The sequence below is a fragment of the Sceloporus occidentalis genome, unplaced genomic scaffold (assembly GCF_023333645.1).
Source record: "Sceloporus occidentalis isolate IW3139 unplaced genomic scaffold, rSceOcc1.0.p SCAF_1, whole genome shotgun sequence".
NCBI classification, from domain to species: domain Eukaryota; kingdom Metazoa; phylum Chordata; class Lepidosauria; order Squamata; family Phrynosomatidae; genus Sceloporus; species Sceloporus occidentalis.
In genome coordinates, this window is record NW_028316981.1 from 317,536,116 (window position 1) to 317,553,661 (window position 17,546).

General features: G+C 46.8%; 1 protein-coding gene across 17 annotated transcripts in view; it reads right to left on the reverse strand.

Annotated features, from left to right (window-relative positions):
• The window catches only part of ATOSB (atos homolog B), a 59,485-nt gene that overhangs the window by 15,570 nt on the left and 26,369 nt on the right, over positions 1–17,546 (reverse strand). For 12 of the 17 annotated variants that reach the window (XM_089498139.1, XM_089498174.1, XM_089498188.1 and 9 more), the window contains one exon: positions 1,846–1,964. The exons of 4 other annotated variants lie outside the window; for them this stretch is intronic. The gene's annotated coding sequence lies outside the window, so the exon portion shown is untranslated. Of the gene's footprint in view, positions 1–1,845; positions 1,965–12,464; positions 12,503–17,546 lie in introns of those variants that run through there. One more of the 17 variants, XM_089498221.1, reaches the window with a different exon arrangement.

Here is a 17,546-nt window from a genome sequence, read left to right on the forward strand (position 1 = left end):
ACGAGAACCTGAAACAATGGATTCAAACAAGAAGAGAGATTCCATCTAAAATTAGGAAGAGGTCTTGCATGAGTGCAAGAGCTATTCAACAGGGGAATATGGATTGCCTCGGAAGTTGGTGGACTCTCCATCTTTGGTAGTTTTTAAACAAAAGGTTGGACAGGCGTCTTTCAAGAGTGCATTAGTTGTATATTCCTGCATGACAAGGGGTTCGGGTAAATGGCCCTTGGTAATCCCTTCCAACTCTAAGGACTTTATCACATGGGGAAAATTGGAAGGTTAAATGGATGTCAATCGGGGGTCATCCATGGTGTTTCACATAATTTCAAAGGAGGATATCAAATGACGTTGCAGGCAATCCAAATGCAATCACAGGTGCTCCCAGGAATAGCTGCATTCGGAAAAACATCAAATTTATAAACCCTTTTTCACTGTGAATTTGCAGTCAATTCGCATTTGCGTTAATATGAAATGCATCTCTAGATCGGCCATGGGATTCCCTTCGTTAGAAACAAACTACAATTCACATGATCTTTTGTTGTGATTTTCCTTCCTGTAGTCCTTCTTCTCCAGGCTGTTCTCCTTCATCCTGCAGGCTTTAATTGGGGATCAGATGGAGGGAGAAGACATTTGGCATTCCTCCTGAAGAGGAGGGAGAAATAGAGGACATGTCCTGGAAAAGGGGGGCATCTGGGAGTATCAGCTCTCTCTGGAATCAGGCAGGTTTATGGAGCAGCCCTCTTCTCTTACTTTCTCTAGTGTGTGTGTGTGTGTGTGTGGTTTTATGGGAGTTTGCAAAGGGAAACCTCAGACTGCCTTCCTCTGAAACAGCTTCTGGGGCAAAGAAGATTTTCCTCCCCAGTTTCCCTTCCCTCCCTGGAGCATGTGTGTGGATGCACTTGTGGAAATGATAGTTTGGAGTTTGCGCAAAAACGGTATTTCCAAGCTAGCAATGGTGATTTCTCCTCACCTGTCTGAAACCCAAATTCGCACTTGACCCACTTTCATGCCTAAGTAATGTGCTTTTAACCCCTTGTTGTGCTCTGTGTGTGATAAGCATGAGCAAATTGGCTTGCCAACACTTTAACAATTTTCGGGAGGGAAGCATATAAGTCCCCGTGTGAAAAAGTCCTAAAATTCTATGATTCTATAACTGAAATGCTGTCTAAATGTTGTTTTAAAGCCCTGAGAACTGCAAAAATAAATAATAATAACCTAGGAGTTTATCACACAGGAGGAATTTCAAATGAAAAGAAAGTGGAGCCAGAACGCATTCACATGAATTCACTAGTTCAGTGAATTTACGTGAATTCGAATTGCGTTCGAACTGACTTCCATTGCCCAAAAATAGCTTGCCATTGCCTGAAATTGCATGTGGTAGTCTATCACGCAATAACGTGAAACCCCATGATTGCATTCGGACTGCCATTGGATTATTCTTCCAGTTTCCTTGCCTGATAAACTCCCTAACTTCCAACAATCTCTCAACAAATTTGCCTTGTCTGGAGGAGTTCTAAGGGGTCATAAAGACACCTTAGTACAAATAAAGCCTTTGGTGACTAATTGATTTCTTCCAAAATGTGTATTTATATGGTTTTGAACTATTTTAACCTTGTTAACCATGGCCATAATAGCTGGGGGAGGAAATGGTTCTGGGACTCGCAGCCTGAAATAGTAATTTTTCTGAGTCTTAGCCTCAGGAGGAAGGGGAGACTGTGCTTTCTGAATGATGTGAATGGATAACTTCCCAAAGAATCGTATAGATCAGTGGTGTCCTGCAATGGGCACCATGCCACAACTGTGGACTAATCAAGCACCGCCACACATGCATGTCTGCCCACTCACCAGATCCCTGGCACCTTTCAGACGTTGAACTGCCACCACAGAGACCCTCTCCCATGGCACCCCTCTGGGGGCAATGCTCCAGCCAATCCACGATTCCAACAGCGCAGTTTGGTTGATGCCTGGGGAGAGATGCAAGTAGAGGAACAGCCACTGAAAGGATGTACCACTGTTGTCCCCAATAAAGCCTCTGCAAGTCCCTGGCACATGCCGGCCCACTGACAAGCAGGTGAGGACGGATCCATTCTTGCTACAGGGCAGGAGAATGCCCCATTATCAGGCCCAACACAGCTGGCTCAGGGTGAGGTAGTGCCGGATTCTCCTTCTTTGGAGGTCTTTAAGCAGAGGTCAGATTTGAGGTTTCGAATTCCTGGGTGACAGAATAAGGTTGAACTAGAAAACCTTGGGGTCCCTCCCAACTCTGATTCCAGCTTTAAATCCAAACTGACTGACATAGTCTCACAAGTGGATTCATGGCAGAAGAAGATAAGGGGCACAGAACAGGAAACTCTGCCAAGGACCCTTCCCCAAAGACCACCCACAAGAGCAGTTAAGGTATCACCCATTTAACCCTGGCTCTCCCTCTCCACTAGGCCTTCATGGAGAGAAGGCTTGCCTTCAATGTCTTTAAAAAGTCACACATTGATGGGGAGGGAGGTTACTTTTTGATTTTATGTTAAGCAGGGTTTAAACTTTAAATGCAAATACTGTAGCAAAGACCACCCTGAACCAAGGGTTAAGATTTTTTAAATAAACTCCATTAATATGAAGTTTAATAAAAGACTGCCCATATCTGCTGGATTCCCCCTCACTGAACTTTCAAAGCACAAAGAAATGTTTGAGCAGCAACTGGGGTGGGGAACGGATGACGGAGATGAGCCTGGAGAGCTGGAGTGGCCATGCTGTCTGGCAGATGCTGGGAGTTGTAGTCCAAAGGGTCATGTTGGCTGGGGATGCTGGGCATTATAGTCCTGGGAAGCCTCCTCCCACAGTACCTATTTGATCCCTAGTCCTCCTGCACTACGCTTGCATGAAGGCAGGAATTTTCCCTTCATTTCTAAAGTCACTGGTTAATGGGGAGGGGTAATTTTATGAGAAGTAAGAGTTTAAATACAACCACCACCAGTTTCCTGCTGAAGCACGGGATACAACATGTGTCAACATAAATATGTTCTAAGTAAATTACATTGATGTAAAGCTCAATGAAGAGTTTAAAGAGAAATTCAAACCAAGGGCAGGAGTGCTCTACAATCAGAAGAACATAAAACATGGCTTAGAAATATTAAAACAAATACAGTTACAAGGATGTACAGTAAGTAAAAACATTGACACTATTCTCAAAATGCACTTAAACTATCCACAGAATTAAAAGCACTTAAAAGAAATCCATCAAAGAGATCAGTATCATAACTAAATAAAAGTGCAGTTATGCATCTCCATCCTGTCCCAGCCTTCTCAGTTTACTGGGCCAATGGACACAGCAGCTGGACGTGATGTATACCTGCCTGGAGAAAGCTTGACCTGTCCAGATTCCTCCTGCTCCCTCCTCCATTAGCTTCTCCTCTCCATGGTCTCAATGCGAAGACTAACCCATCCTCCTCTGAACAAGGAATCATGGAGCCCCTTGAAATAAAAGTACACTGCCAGCATAATACAAAGCAGCAAAAACTGAAGCAGCCACTGTAATGGACACTAACTCTGATCTGTATTAATTGCAAACACAGAGGGATCTTGTGGTGCCCTTTAGACTAACTCAGCAAAAGAAGTTGCATCTGAAGAAGTAGACCAAGTCTAGGAAAGCTTAGATCACAACTTATTTGTGAACATCCTGTGCACCTGAGGTGGACAAGGGTGGCCCTGGAACCTCATATGGCCCTCAAGGCTGTTTTGGGGCCTTCAAGTCCCCCATACTTTTCCTGGCCAATAAAAGGGAAGTCAATTAGTTCTCCTGAAAATCTCCAGAATCAGGTATCCAACTTTCAAATAGATTACAGGGCCCCAAAAAACACAAAATCTACCTAGAAATGACCTGGCTTGGCGCTCGAGTCTGCCCACTGCTACCAAATCCAAGAGTGCCTCTGGAAACATACAGAGTGTTCTCTGCCCATTAAGGAAGCAAGCCGCAGAGGATGTGCCTCCCACCCAAACCTTGGTCCTCTGTATTTTTAGACACTAACACCCTTGGACATTCCCACACTTGCTGGTTAGAGGCTGGTTTCCCTGCACACCCTCCCCCAAAATCCACTGATTAATTCTAGCCATGGTTGGGAAAGGGAGGCATTCTAGCACACACAACCCTCCCAAACACACACATTCCAGAAAGAGACAGGCAGACACACAGATGGGTTACCTCCCCAGGGGAAGCCAGACTCTAGAAAGCTGGGGTCAGCAAGTGGGGAGGGGGATCTACCAGCCAAAGCGATCTCCACTGGGCTTGTCCCCTCCCAGGAGCTGAAGCCTGGTCCCTGTAGGCGCTCCTCCCTCCTCCACCTTCCAGCTGGGGACCCTTATATAGAGCGATGGGCCTTGCAGGCAAAAGCAGCTGCCTGCTTTGCTCAGGACTGCAGAACCCAACAAGGCTGGCTGGCCTTCCTCCTTCTGCTCCTCCTCTTTTTCTTACTCCAGCAAACTAAGAATGGAGAGGCTCAAGAAGAGAAGGGAGAATGATGGAAAAAGAGAGACTGCCATCCTGCCACTGCCCCTGCAGCAGGTCCCCAGCACATACTATTTCAGTGAGTTTTAAATAGCCCCTCTCTAAGCCAGCCGGGAAGGAAACGCACAGATGGGGCCACTTAGGAACTAGGGGGAGGCAAACCCCAAGATTGCTGACTAGCAGCACTCGATGACCAAAAGAGCCCTTCCACAGTGGAGCAGACCCCCTCTCTGGCTTCTCTGACCACCAAAGCGGTGGTCTGTTGACCAGTGGCCGACTGCTGGTCCACATCGAGTTTCCAGGAAAGAAAGAAGCAGCAGTAGTCAAATATGGCACAGTGGGAGACAACAGTTGCTGGTTCTCAAGAAGCACTGCTTTAGAAATTTTTAAACAAGGGTTGGATGGCCCATGCCTCAGGGATGATTTGGAAGTGGATGCCTGCATGGCAGAAGGGAGCTGGAGTAGGTGGCCTTTAGAATCATAGGAGTTTATCACATGAAGGAGATCAGGAGTTTATCTTGTGGATATCCCGGAAAAATCATGTAATTACGCAAAACTATTTTACACAACATTGCACAAAACCCTCCACTAGTCACAAAGAAGCATTAACACGCATCTTTTTATTTTGGGGATTTCAGCGACAATGCATTTCCGATATCACTTTTTTTTACATAATTGCATGTGATAATCATTTGCGCAATTACTTGCCATTTTCGCTTTATTTACGGGATGCTTTAAAGCCCTTTAATCTCTCTTTAATGCCAAAATTAGCCCCAACGTGATAAACTCCATAGAGTTGGAAGAGACCACAATGGCCATCCAGTCCAACCAACTGTCATGCAGGAACTTTCAATCAAATCATTCCTGACAGATGGGCATCCAGCCTTAGTGTCCCTTCCAGCTCTAAGATTTTAAGAGCCATTTCCCCCACACCAGGCCTTCCCCCTGTTTTCCACACAGCACAGGCTCACCCCCACCCCAAAACACTGCTCAATATCCATTCCATCCAGCTCCACCAAATCCTCACCAAACCTGGTACCCACTTCATGCTCATTCGGACAACACCATCCCTCTGGGCTATCTAAGAAAGGAAGCACTGAGCCTTCCTGGAAGAGGCCACCATAGCATGCTGGGTGTCAGGTCATCCTATGTTGAAGGCCAGAACAATGCCCATCTGGAGAGGCAGGACCAAACATGGCCAGAGGATTTTCTCTGACCAGAAGGGCTGCCTGCATCCTCCCAGAGATCAAGAGGCCTTCTCCCAACTATTCCTCATTGCCTTGGTCATTAAAGTGTGGCCCAGGGTAAGGAGCCAGGGCCAAGGACATGCACTGTACTCTGAAGGCCGAGCCACCCCAGGTGGCCCATTAAAGGGCCTCGGGCAGCTGGGTTAACAAGACCTTCTGGAGAGCTACTTCCAGTCAGAAGAGTCACTGGGACGGAAGAGCAAATGGATAAGAGAAGCACCAGCAATATCATGGAGTCCGATTCAAAGCTCCTCACCCCATGGAAACAGCAAAGGATGCTCTGTCTGAAGTTTTCCCTTACATACCACGACACGTGAGCTAAATCAACACTGTCACCCTTCCATTTTGCTAAGGCAACAACCAGTTAACAGCTCCAGCCAGGTTCATGAGAAGGGGGTCCTTTTACCTGCATGATATTCGAAGCCTCTTTTCTACTGTTGGTGCATGTCTAGGAAGAGCCAGTATGCCCTGAGAGCATGCTGGGGATAGGTACACCCCTCTCTGTCACACACTTATGCACAGACACAGAGCTTCATGTCTGGAGATCAAAAGGGCATTTCTTGATCACAGTGCTTGGTGCCCACTTCTGGAAGGGACTGGGAGTTCCTAATCAAGCCTCTTAAAGCAATCGTGGCTATCTGGTTCTACCTGCAGAAATCATGGAATCATAGAATCGTAGAGTTGGAAGAGACCACAAAGGCCATCCAGTCCAACCCCATTCTGCTATGCAGGAAATCTCAATCAAAGCATCACTGACAGATGGCCATCCAGCCTCTGCTTAAAGACCTCCAAAGAAGGAGACTCCACCACTCTCTGAGGGAATGTGTTCCACTGTTGAACAGCCCTTACTGTCAAGACGTTCCTCCTGATATTGAGGTGGAATCTTTTCCTGTAGCTTGCATCCATTGTTCCGGGTCCTGTTCTCTGGAGCAGCAGAAAACAAGCTTGCTCCCTCCTCAATATGACATCCCTTCAAATATTTAAACAGGGCTATCACATCACCTCTTAACCTTCTCTTCTCCAGGCTAAACATCCCCAGCTCCCTGAGTCGTTCCTCATAGGGCAAGGTTTCCAGACCCTTCACTATTTTAGTCACCCTCCTTTGGACATGCTCCAGTTTCTCAATGTCCTTTTTGAATTGTGGTGCCCAGAACTGGACACAATATTCCAGGTGGGGCCCGACCAATATAGTGGCACTGTTACTTCTCTTGAACTTGACACTATACTTTTATTGATGCAGCCTAAAATCGCATTGGCCTTTTTAGCTGCCGCATCGCACTGTTGACTCATGTTCAACTTGTGGTCTACTTGGACTCCTAGATCCCTTTCACACGTAGTCTCATTCAGCCAGGTGTCCCCCATCCTATATGTGAGCATTTTATTTTTCTGCCCTAAGTGCAGTACCTTACCTTTCTCTGTGTTGAATTTCATTTTGTTAGCTTTGGCCCAGCTTTCTAGTCTATTCAAATCATTTTGAATTTTGATCCTGTCCTTTGGAGTATTAACTACTCCTCCTAATTTGATGTCATCTGCAAATTTGATATGTATGCCCCCAATTTTGTCCTCCAAGTCATTGATAAAGATGTTGAATAACACTGGGCCCAGGACAGAGCCCTGTGGGACCCCACTGGTCACTTCTCTCCAGGCTGAAAAAGAGCCATTGTTGAGCACGCTTTGGGTTTGGCCGGTCAACCAGTTACAAATCCATGTAACAGTTACCTTTTCTAGCCCGCATTTTACAAGCTTGTTTGCAAGAATGTCATGGGAAACCTTGTCAAAGGCCTTACTGAAATCAAGATATACTACATCCACAGCATTCCCTTCATCTACCAAGCTGGTAATTTTATCAAAGAAAGAGATTAGATGTGTCTGGCATGACTTGTTTCTCTGAAACCCATGTTGACTTTTTGTGATTATGGAATTGCCATTAGATGTTCACAGACTCTCTGTTTAATGATCTGCTCTAGAACCTTAGCATTTCCCCTCAGGCCCTGCCAGGTCTCTCGGACCAAGCACAGAAAAGGAGCCTTGGGCGTTCCTGCTACTGACGAAGCCCCAGGAAGGGATTTTGTCTATTTCTGGCAGCCCAGCTCCAACCAGAACTGGCGAGGAGGCAGCGCAGAGCTAAGCATAAAAGCTCCAAAGCACTTTCTCTCTCCAGTTTGGAAACTGTCCAAACCAGGAAGAAGCCGAAGTTGTTTGGAAATAATTCCTAAGAGCAAAAGCAAACCAAATCCTCCAAGGTGAAAGTGTGTGTCTGTGTGTGTGTGTGTGTTGTGAGGACACTCAGAGGGCAGAAGAGGATGCCTGGTCATCACTCTCTCACTGCAGTGGAATCTGCAAGCAGTCAGGGTGTTGCTGGCGGTGGTCAGAAAGCCGGAGCCACCAGGCCTGCTTCAAAGAAAAAAGACACGGGTGGGGAGACCGAGCGTCTCTCTCCAATGACTCAAGTATGAGGAAATGCAAGAAAGAGGCTCCGTCCAGCTACAAGGGATTGTGAAAGACTTGCCAGAGAAGAGGGGGATGATCTGAAGAGGATAAAGAGGATGGAAGGGGTGGCAGGACCCAGGAACCTGTGGGCAGAAAGCAAGCACCACCCAGCCTCATCCTGCTGGAGGCTGTGTGCCTGGACCTCTCTTTGGACAGGAGAAAGGGAGCCTGGAAGTTTTCACCTGGCCTTGTCATGCTGCTGATGAGCTGAATCTAACACAGTCAAACCCCTTCACCACATTAAGGTGGGCAGCTGAGAAAAAGGATGGGGAGGCTGTGTGATCTGCTTTGAAAAGAGAACTATAGTGTACATTAGTGATAAAGTGGTTTGAGTGCTGGACTGCGACTCTAGAAACCAGTGTTCGATTCCCTGCTTGGCCACAAAACCCACTGAGAGTCACACTCTCTCAGCCTCAGGTGAAGGCAATGGCAAACCTCCTCTGAGCAAACCTTGCCAAGAAAACCCCATGAAAATGTCACCTCAGAGTTGTCATAAGTCGGAAACTACTTGAAAGCACACAACAGCAACAGCAGAATAGCTATACCAGTTAAAAGAGAAATTAATCTGCAGTTTACTGTTCAGCAAAGAACAAATTGTGTCAGGGGCAACTCTGGCTGCCTCTTCCAAAATCATAGAATCAGAGTTTGGAGGAGATGCCATCAGCTTCTGGGAGACGTAAGGCATAACCATGGGCACACGTTCTGCTAGAAAATAAAACCAGAGTAAACAAGGAGATGCCTCTGACAGATGGACATTGGAAATTAAAATTTAATCAAACCAAATTAGTCTTACTAAACTATCCAAAGCCTACAGGAACCTTGTCCCATGAAGAGTGCAAAATCCACCTTTGGAACGTATTAGGGGAATTTATCCCTGATGCCCTTAATAATATTGCAGATCTAACACATGTTGAGTACCTACACTCAAATGGCATTCGTGTAAGGGTAGTGGTCACATTTCAAAAACAAAGACCTCAAGGGTGTACAATCACAGAGACAAGTTGAAGCGGAGAGGTATAGGTGTCACAAGATTTTTCCAAAATGTGGCACCACCAATACCACTGCTGCCACGCATTGCACTCATCTCAAAAATCCCACAAGTTAAAGTTTGCCATCAGCTGATTGATACTCGTCTTACCAATGGCAAATCTATAGCTACAGCCAAAGTGTATACCAAGGATCATCATAGCCTTGGGGTTTCTAAACCCCTGCACTCAATGATTCCGGGAAAGGATCTTTTGGATGAAACCGACAAAGATTTGTTGCATTCTTTCAGTGTCTTGCCCCTAGAGGCTCAGAACGACATCTTACTCAGATTAGACTGTTTGAGATCCTACCTGCGAAACATAATGGAAGGGAAGAAGATCCAAAAAGGGCAAAATTTGCCCTTGACACCAGAATCAATTGAGCAAGCTTATTACCATGAATTGAAATTGTGGGCCGAGAAACCACCTGCCCATCTCCACCAAGTTTCTGTGGAAATAAATCTTCTTCTCCAAAATTATGAAAAAAAGATGTAACTGAAGTCCCTGCAATCATAACACGCCCTGCAGACATGGGTAAGGATACTACATCTGTGTGGCTCACAATGAGAGAGCTTGGAGAATGGGAACTAGGGTCTCCATATAAATCACTTGACATACCACCACGTAACAACATTAAGCCACAAATATCAAATGTGAGGAGATTAAACACCTCCTTGATTACTATTGAACATGCTCTGGAACAACCTGCCACTTCGGAATTGTCTGAGAATCATCTGCTTCCTCAAACAAAGAATAATATGGTAGCTAATAGGTCATCAGAGATCAACAGCCCTCCCACTGGGGCGAAGAGTAGGTCTCTCTTTAAAAGATAGCACCATGGAACCTCTTATTGGAAGATCTTTGCATCCTGCAGATTGGCGCGAGTCAGCTCAGAAGATTTGTCAATTATCACTTCTATCTTGGAACATTGCTGGATGGCGCAGTAAGTATGCCAACTACTTGTTTAACAACTTCATAAGAAAATTTGACATAATTTTCTTACAGGAATCTTGGAAATGTGAGAACTTGGAATCAAATGGTTTTGAAACATACTCCCTGAAAGCAGAAAGCAGACTAAAAAGTGGGCCAAAGCTAACAAAATGAAGGCCCGGTACAGACGGATAGGAAGGGAGGGCGAGACGCCACCCCTTTCTGCCCTAGATCATTGCCACGCCAATCACACGTGCATGGCAACAATCCGCCCCAAAAAGGAGCTGCGAAAAGCAGCTCCTTTCCGCGTTGTTAACAAGGTGCCATTAGCGCCTTGAAGCAGCATGGTGACATCTCTTGTGTGCTGCACCATTTGGAAGTGGCTCACAAGGCACGTCATAAGCTTGCAGCATGTGAATACGCACGCGTGCCAACATGGTGCCAGGAGGCCATGGAGCATGCGGACGCTCTGCGCTCCCAAGCCCTAATTTTGACCCCAGGCTGCCGCAAAGTGGTGGTTTGTACCGAGCCAAAATTCACACCAGTGAAATGTAAGATACTGCACTTAGGGTGGAAAAATGAAATGCACAGAGATAGGATGGGGGACATCTGGCTGAGGAGACTAAGTGTGAAATGGATCTAGGAGTCCTAGTAGACCACAAGTTGAACACGAGTCAACAGTGTGATGTGGCAGCTAAAAAGGACAATGCATGTTTAGGCTGCATCAATAGCAATATAGTGTCAAGATCAAGGGAAGTAATAGTGCCAGTCTATTCTGCTCTGGTCAGGCATCACCTGGAATACTGTGTCCAGTTCTGGGTGCAACAATTCAAAAGGATTTTGAAAAACTGGAGCATGTCCAAAGGAGGGCAACTAAAATGGTGAAGGGTCTTGAAACCATGCCTTATGAGGAACGACTTAGGGAGATGGGGTGTTTAGCCTGGAGAAAAGAAGATTAAGAGGTGATATGATAGCCTTGTTTAAGCATTTGAGGGGGTGTCATATGCTTAAGCATTTGAGGATGGAGCAAGCTTGTTTTCTGCTGCTCCAGAGAATAGGACCCAGAACAATGGATGGAAGCTACAGGAAAAGAGATTCCACCTCAACATTAGGAGGAATTTCTTGACAGTAAGGGCTGTTCGACAATGAAACACACTCCCTCAGAGAGTGGTAGAGTCTCCTTCTTCAGAGGTCTTTAAACAGAGGCTAGATGGCCACCTGTCGGGTATGCTTTGAGTGCCTGCACGACAGGAGGGTTGGACTGGATGGCCCTTGTGGTCTCTTCCTACTCTAGGATTCTATGATTCTAGGAAAGCCAGGCCTGACCTGAAGGTAAAGCACACAGGTTCAAGGAGGAGAAATGAAGGAACCAGACTGAACCAAGGGCCATACAGGGGCTATGAGACCCTGTGGTAAATGCCACGCTCCAGCTTCAAGGTAGGTAGCTCCAGGTTCCTCAGGGTGGAGAGGCAGGCAAGCAAGCAAGCAGTAGGCTGTGGTAGGACTACGCTCTTAGGAGATGCTTCTCTGCACTTCACAGCAGCGGTTTTGCAAGGCCAGTCTAGAGCCTCCTCAACCTCAAATCACACAGGGGAGATGGGCACTCTGCAGCCTGGCACACAATCCTCAAAGGAACAGGGCAGCTGAAAGGCTAGAAAAGATGGGAGGATGAGGAAGCTGCTGGAATCCTGCTAAGGAATGTACAGAAGAGAAGAACTAAACTGAGTGTGCCAGGGACACAGCACCTGCTGGATTTCTCTCTCCCTCACCTGCAATTCTTCCTGCCCTTCCCACCCTGTTCACACACACATGCACACACACAACCATAAATCAAGAAAAGCCCTTCCTCTCCTCTCCATCCTCCTTGCACAGCTCCTGCTAAGCCTCAGTTACCGGTGCACTCAGGCACACATACAAACACCAGGACCACCTGACCACACCACCACCTCCTCTGCCCCCCTTTCAGACAAACACACAAAAACACAGGTCCCTCTCCCCACACCCACACTCCAGTCTGCAGAAATACCAAAAAGAGCCCCTTCGGCTGGCTCATTCCATTGTTGGAGAGGCGACACACAGCCGCCACCGCCAAAGCAGCAGTGAGCTGAATCTCTCCAAAGGAGAGTGTGACCTCCGACCCCCAACTCCCGCCAAGAGCCCCTCGTGGAGGGACCAGGGAGCAAGTGGATTTCCCCCAAAGGTACACAAAAGGGGCCTTAGCCGACACTTCCCTCCCCCAGCACAGACACTGCCCTCCCTGCCTTCCGTGTGCCATACCAAGGGCTGTCACCATCCTCTTCCTCTTCCTCCTCCTCTTCTGCAGGCAGGTTTCTCTGCTTTGCCACAACTACAGCACAGGAATGAGAAGGGAGGCCAGGAGGCTGCTGTCAGAAAACAAAGAGGCAGAGGAGCAGAGGAGGGGGTGTGGGGGAGCTCTCGCCCAGCTTCAGCACAGCAGCAGCAGTAGAAAGGAGGAAGGGGAGATGCCATCCATCACCCTCTCCATCAGCCCCTCACCTCTGGCAAGAAGGGAAAAGGGGACCCTTCTGGGGTCTCAAAGCTGGGAGAGGAAGGGCGTGCTCAGCCAGTAAAAGGGGAAATGCCTCCTCACCCTGTGTGCACCCCACTACCCCCCAAAATCATTCAGCTGGTCCAACTTTCCTGTAAGGCAGCCTCCCTGGTTCAGCTCTCCCCAGACCCTTGGAGGAGCAACAAAATGACCGACTGGCCAACTAGGACAGAAGAAGATTAAGGGCCATCTCTCAAACCAACGTGCTGCGCGTGTCCTCCCCACCTATATCTCATTCCTCGGACAGCATCCTCAAAAGGGTTCCCAAATTCACCCAGTACCCGCCCACTCATTGAAAAATTAACGCTCTTTGTAAAAGCTGTTCCTTGAGGTCTCTGTCAACTCTATGATTCTATCAAAATGGAGAGGTTGCCTCTGCAAAGCCTCTCATGCCATCCATCACCAGACGGCATGAGACCTGCTATCAAGGAGACCCAAAGGAGCTAGTGGGGACTTCTGGGGGAAGTTCCATTGCCCCTCCATGTTTGCAGCTTTGATTTTTGCAGGTTTGATTTTGTAGGAATCTCTAGGTTCTCCAGTGCAGCTCCACCAGACGTTGACCATAGAGAAACACTTCTCTAGGCATTTGTAAGTCCTCCAGCATGATTCTATGATCAACCTCTGGCAAATGTTGACCATAGAGTTGCACTGGAGGACTTCGAGATTCCTAGAGAAGTAATAAAAATTGCTGTTTTCCCACATTCACAGGGGTCCTTCACCCCTAATCCAGTTAATGTAGAGGGACCACGTATTTGGAGGGGATGTCCCTGAGCACCAGGTCATTTTTCTTGCTCCAGCTGCCAAATTAAGGGTGGGAGGAAGGGCTTCTCTCCAGGCACCCCTCACTCGCAGCTGGAGGCAAGGCTGAGTGTGTTACAGTTATATGTTATGTCTCAGTTATTATTTACTATTATTTATGTAGGACCCACACAAGCAAACTCTCCCACACAAGCAAAATCATGCTCAAAATCCTGCAGCATAGACTCCAACCATACATGGAGAGAGAAATCCTAGGGGTCCAAGCAGGGTTCAGGAAAGGAAGAGGCACTAGGGACTACGTTGCAAATATACGATGGCTAATGAAGTGCACCAGGGAATTCCAAAAGAAAATAAGCATGTACTTTATAGATTATAGCAAAGCCTTTGACTGCATAGATCATGAAAGGCTATGGAATGCCGTTAAAGACCTGATGGGAGTGCCAACACATCTGATAATCCTGATGAGGAATCTGTACTCAGGACAAGAGGCTAATGTCAGAACAGAACATGGAGAAACAGAATGGTTCTCAATTGGCAAAGGAGTCAGGCAAGGCTGCATCTTATCACTCTACATGTTCAACTTATATGCGGAAGATATTGTGAGTAAAGCAGGCTTGGGCGAAGAAGAAGGGGGAGTGAAAATAGAAGGAAGGAATACCAACTATCTAAGATATGCAGATGAAACCATAATACCAGCAGAAAGCCTCACAGACCTCAAACAACTACTAAGAAAGATCAAAGAAGAAAGTGCAAAGGCAAGCTTACTGTTGAATATAAAGAAAACAAAAATAATGACACAGAGAATCTACACAAATTCAACCTAGACAATGAGGAAATAAAAATAGTAAATGAGTTCTCATACCTGGACTCAAAACATAGATAAGTATGGGGACTGCAGTCAACAAATCAGAAGAAGATTAAGAATGAGGAGGGCAGCTATGAAAGAACTTTAAAAGATCCTAAAATGCAAAGATATGCAATTGAGCACAAAAGGCAGAATCTTACAAGTCATTGAATTTCCTATTACTATGTGTGCATGTGACAGCTGGACAATTAAGAAAGCAGAGAGGAAGAAAATAAATTCATTAGAGATGATATGATGCTGGAGAAAAGTGCTGAGGATCCCGTGGACAGCCAAAAGGACAAACAAATGTGTCCTAGAGCAGATCAAGCCAGAAATCTCCCTGGAAGCCAAAATGGCCAAACTGAGGCTGTTGTGCTTTGCACACATCATGAGAAGGCAGGAATCACTGGAAAAAACAATAATGCTACGAAAGATGGGAGGAAGCAGGAAGAAAGGAAGGCAACATGCTTGATGGATGGACTCAGGTATGAATTTGCAGGAACTAATAAGTGGAGGAGAGGGGTCTTGGAAATGTCTCATCCACAGGGTTGTCATGTGTCAAGACCCACATAAGGGCATTTAACAATAACCAATGCAGGACCCACAGAGCTGACACTTCTTCAGAGAATGATAACAAAGAAACAAGTCCCCACCTCTAGGAGCTTACAGTCTAACGTTCAGTGCAATGCTACTGGGGCCTATTTGGCATGGGCATGTGAGAGATTCTACTTGGTGGCTGCTTGGTGGTTTGCACCTGAAGACCAGGGTTCAAACCCCTACTTAGCTATGGAAATTCAACTGGGTGACCTTGGGCAAGTCACAGTCTCTCAGCCTCAGACAGCAGAGAAAGGCACTCCCCCCCCCCCCCCCGAATGAATCATGCCATCAAAACACTGCAATAGAGTTTCCACAAGTCAGAAATGAGTTGCAGGCACGCAACAACAATGGGCAGTAAACTACTTGTGCACAAGGGTTTTTTGATGGCATATTAGGCAGCCTAAATACCCCAAAGGTATTTCCCAGGTGCGATCATTTTCACACAACGTCACGTATTAACACATACACAAAGTGAAAAAAATCCCACAAAAGCAGGATCGTTTGTCCACTTTCTGTGCGGTTCATTTTCGCAGAAATACTCAGTGCCCACATCGTGTGAAAATGATCCCTTTTGCGGGATTTTTCCTGCATTTAAATCGAGTTTTTGCATGGGATTTAGGCACTTAGCCTCCTGTGTGATAAACTCCATATGATTGCTTACATAACTTTTTTAACTTTTGTGTTACAAGCTGGTTGGCTTTCAAGCTGTCCATGACTCAAGTCACCTTGGGTTTCACATTGGGAAAAAGGCGAGATATAAATGTTAAAAGTAAATAAATAAACACGCTGCCTCGGCGCGTGGTGGAGATTCCTTCTTTGGAGCTTATTAAGCACAGGCTGGATGGCGATCTGTCGCAGGAAGGGCGTTGATTGTGTCTTCCTGCATGGTAGAATGGGGTTGGGTTGGATGACCCCTGAGGGTCTCTTCTAGCTCTAGGATTCTATAAACCCATGGAGCCAGACGTGATTTTCAGGATAGTGCTATGGACAGCTCCTTTAAATTTCAGACTAAAAGCAGGAGTGGATTCCCTCCCAGCATTGACATGGAAGGCACCAATTGCCACAGGGAGGGAGGATATTCTTCACTGGCTCTCAAGTTCATTCTGGACTGCCAAGGGTGCTTCAGTCCAGCCTAGAAAAATGAATGCAAAATACTGTTGGCCTTACATATTTAAGGCTTTGACTTTTGCAGATTTGATTATGTTCTGTCTAGGAATCCCTAGGTCCTCCAGCATGACTCTATGGCCAACTTTCACCAGAAGCTGCACTGAAGGACCTAGAGATTCCTAGAGAGAACATTTCACTAGGCATTTGTAGGTCCTCCATTGCAATTCTATGGTCAGCTTCCAGCAGGTGTTGACCATACAGTTGTGCTGGAGGACCTAGAGCTTGCTAGAAAAGTGTTCTTTTAAAAATATGGGGGTTTTATTTGTGATTTTTCCACTTTTATGGGGGTCCTGTGTCCTTAACTCCAGCAAATGTGGAGGGCCCAATGTATAAGGAAACTGGTGCAGTGGGGAGAGAACTGTGGCTGGCAAGAGGCAACTGGAAACCTGGTGGGCTGCTCCGTGGCCCTCTCCACTCACCTTGGAGCCCTGCAGTGGGGGGGGGGGGGAGCTCTCTTGAGCCTGGGTCCCCTCCTGCTGCCCTTTTGACTCCCTAGTTTGACCTGCTCTGGACATCCCCCCCCCCCCCCAAGTTAGCCAGGGGTCACTATGACACCCCACCCCCTCACACCTCTCCTGGTGCTGGGCCAGCCAATGGAAGCACAGTATGCAAATCAGAGCCAAGCAACAAGAGAATGGAGGGGTGGGTGGGTAGGTGGGCAGGGGGTCAGGTGAGGCTTGCATGGAAAGGGTGGGATGGAGAAGGAAAAGGGGGGCATCTCCCACCAGTAAGCGAGCCAGCCGGAGGTCATTTGCACCAGCTCTATGATTCCAATTCTATGTATTCCTGCAATGCAGAAAGGGGTTGAACTGGATGGCCATTACGGGTCTCTCCAAAGTTTGTGATTCTTTTGGTAGAATTCAAAGATATAGCCATGTTAGTCTGTAGAATCAGTATGTAGAGAGATCTTGTAGCACCTCAGAGACCAACAGAAAGAAAGAAGGTGGAAGTATGAGCTTTCGTAGACTAAAGTCTACTTCCAAATGCATCTGAGGAAGTAGACTTTAGTCTACGAATACATCTGAGGAAGTAGACTTTTGTCTACGAATGCTCATGGTGCCAACTTCTTTCTTTCAGTTAATTTCAAAGGTGCTACAAGATCTCTCTATATCTGTGATTCGATGTATTCCAGCAAGGCAGAACTGGGTTGAAGTGGGTGGCCATTGGGCTTTCTCCCAACTCTGTGATTCTATGCATTCTTACTAGACAGAATGGGGTTGGATGGCCACCCAACACACATGGTGCCATCTTTACCAGTCTAACCTCAACTCCAGAGATGCCACTGTGGGACCCCAAGTGCAGCCAAGTGCACCTCAAACCATCCCTTGGGCCCTGAGCCCAAACCCTCTCCCTAACATACACCATCCCTTGTGCCACGCAAGGCCCCTCTGAGGTTGGACACATTGGCGCTAGGAGGCCACCT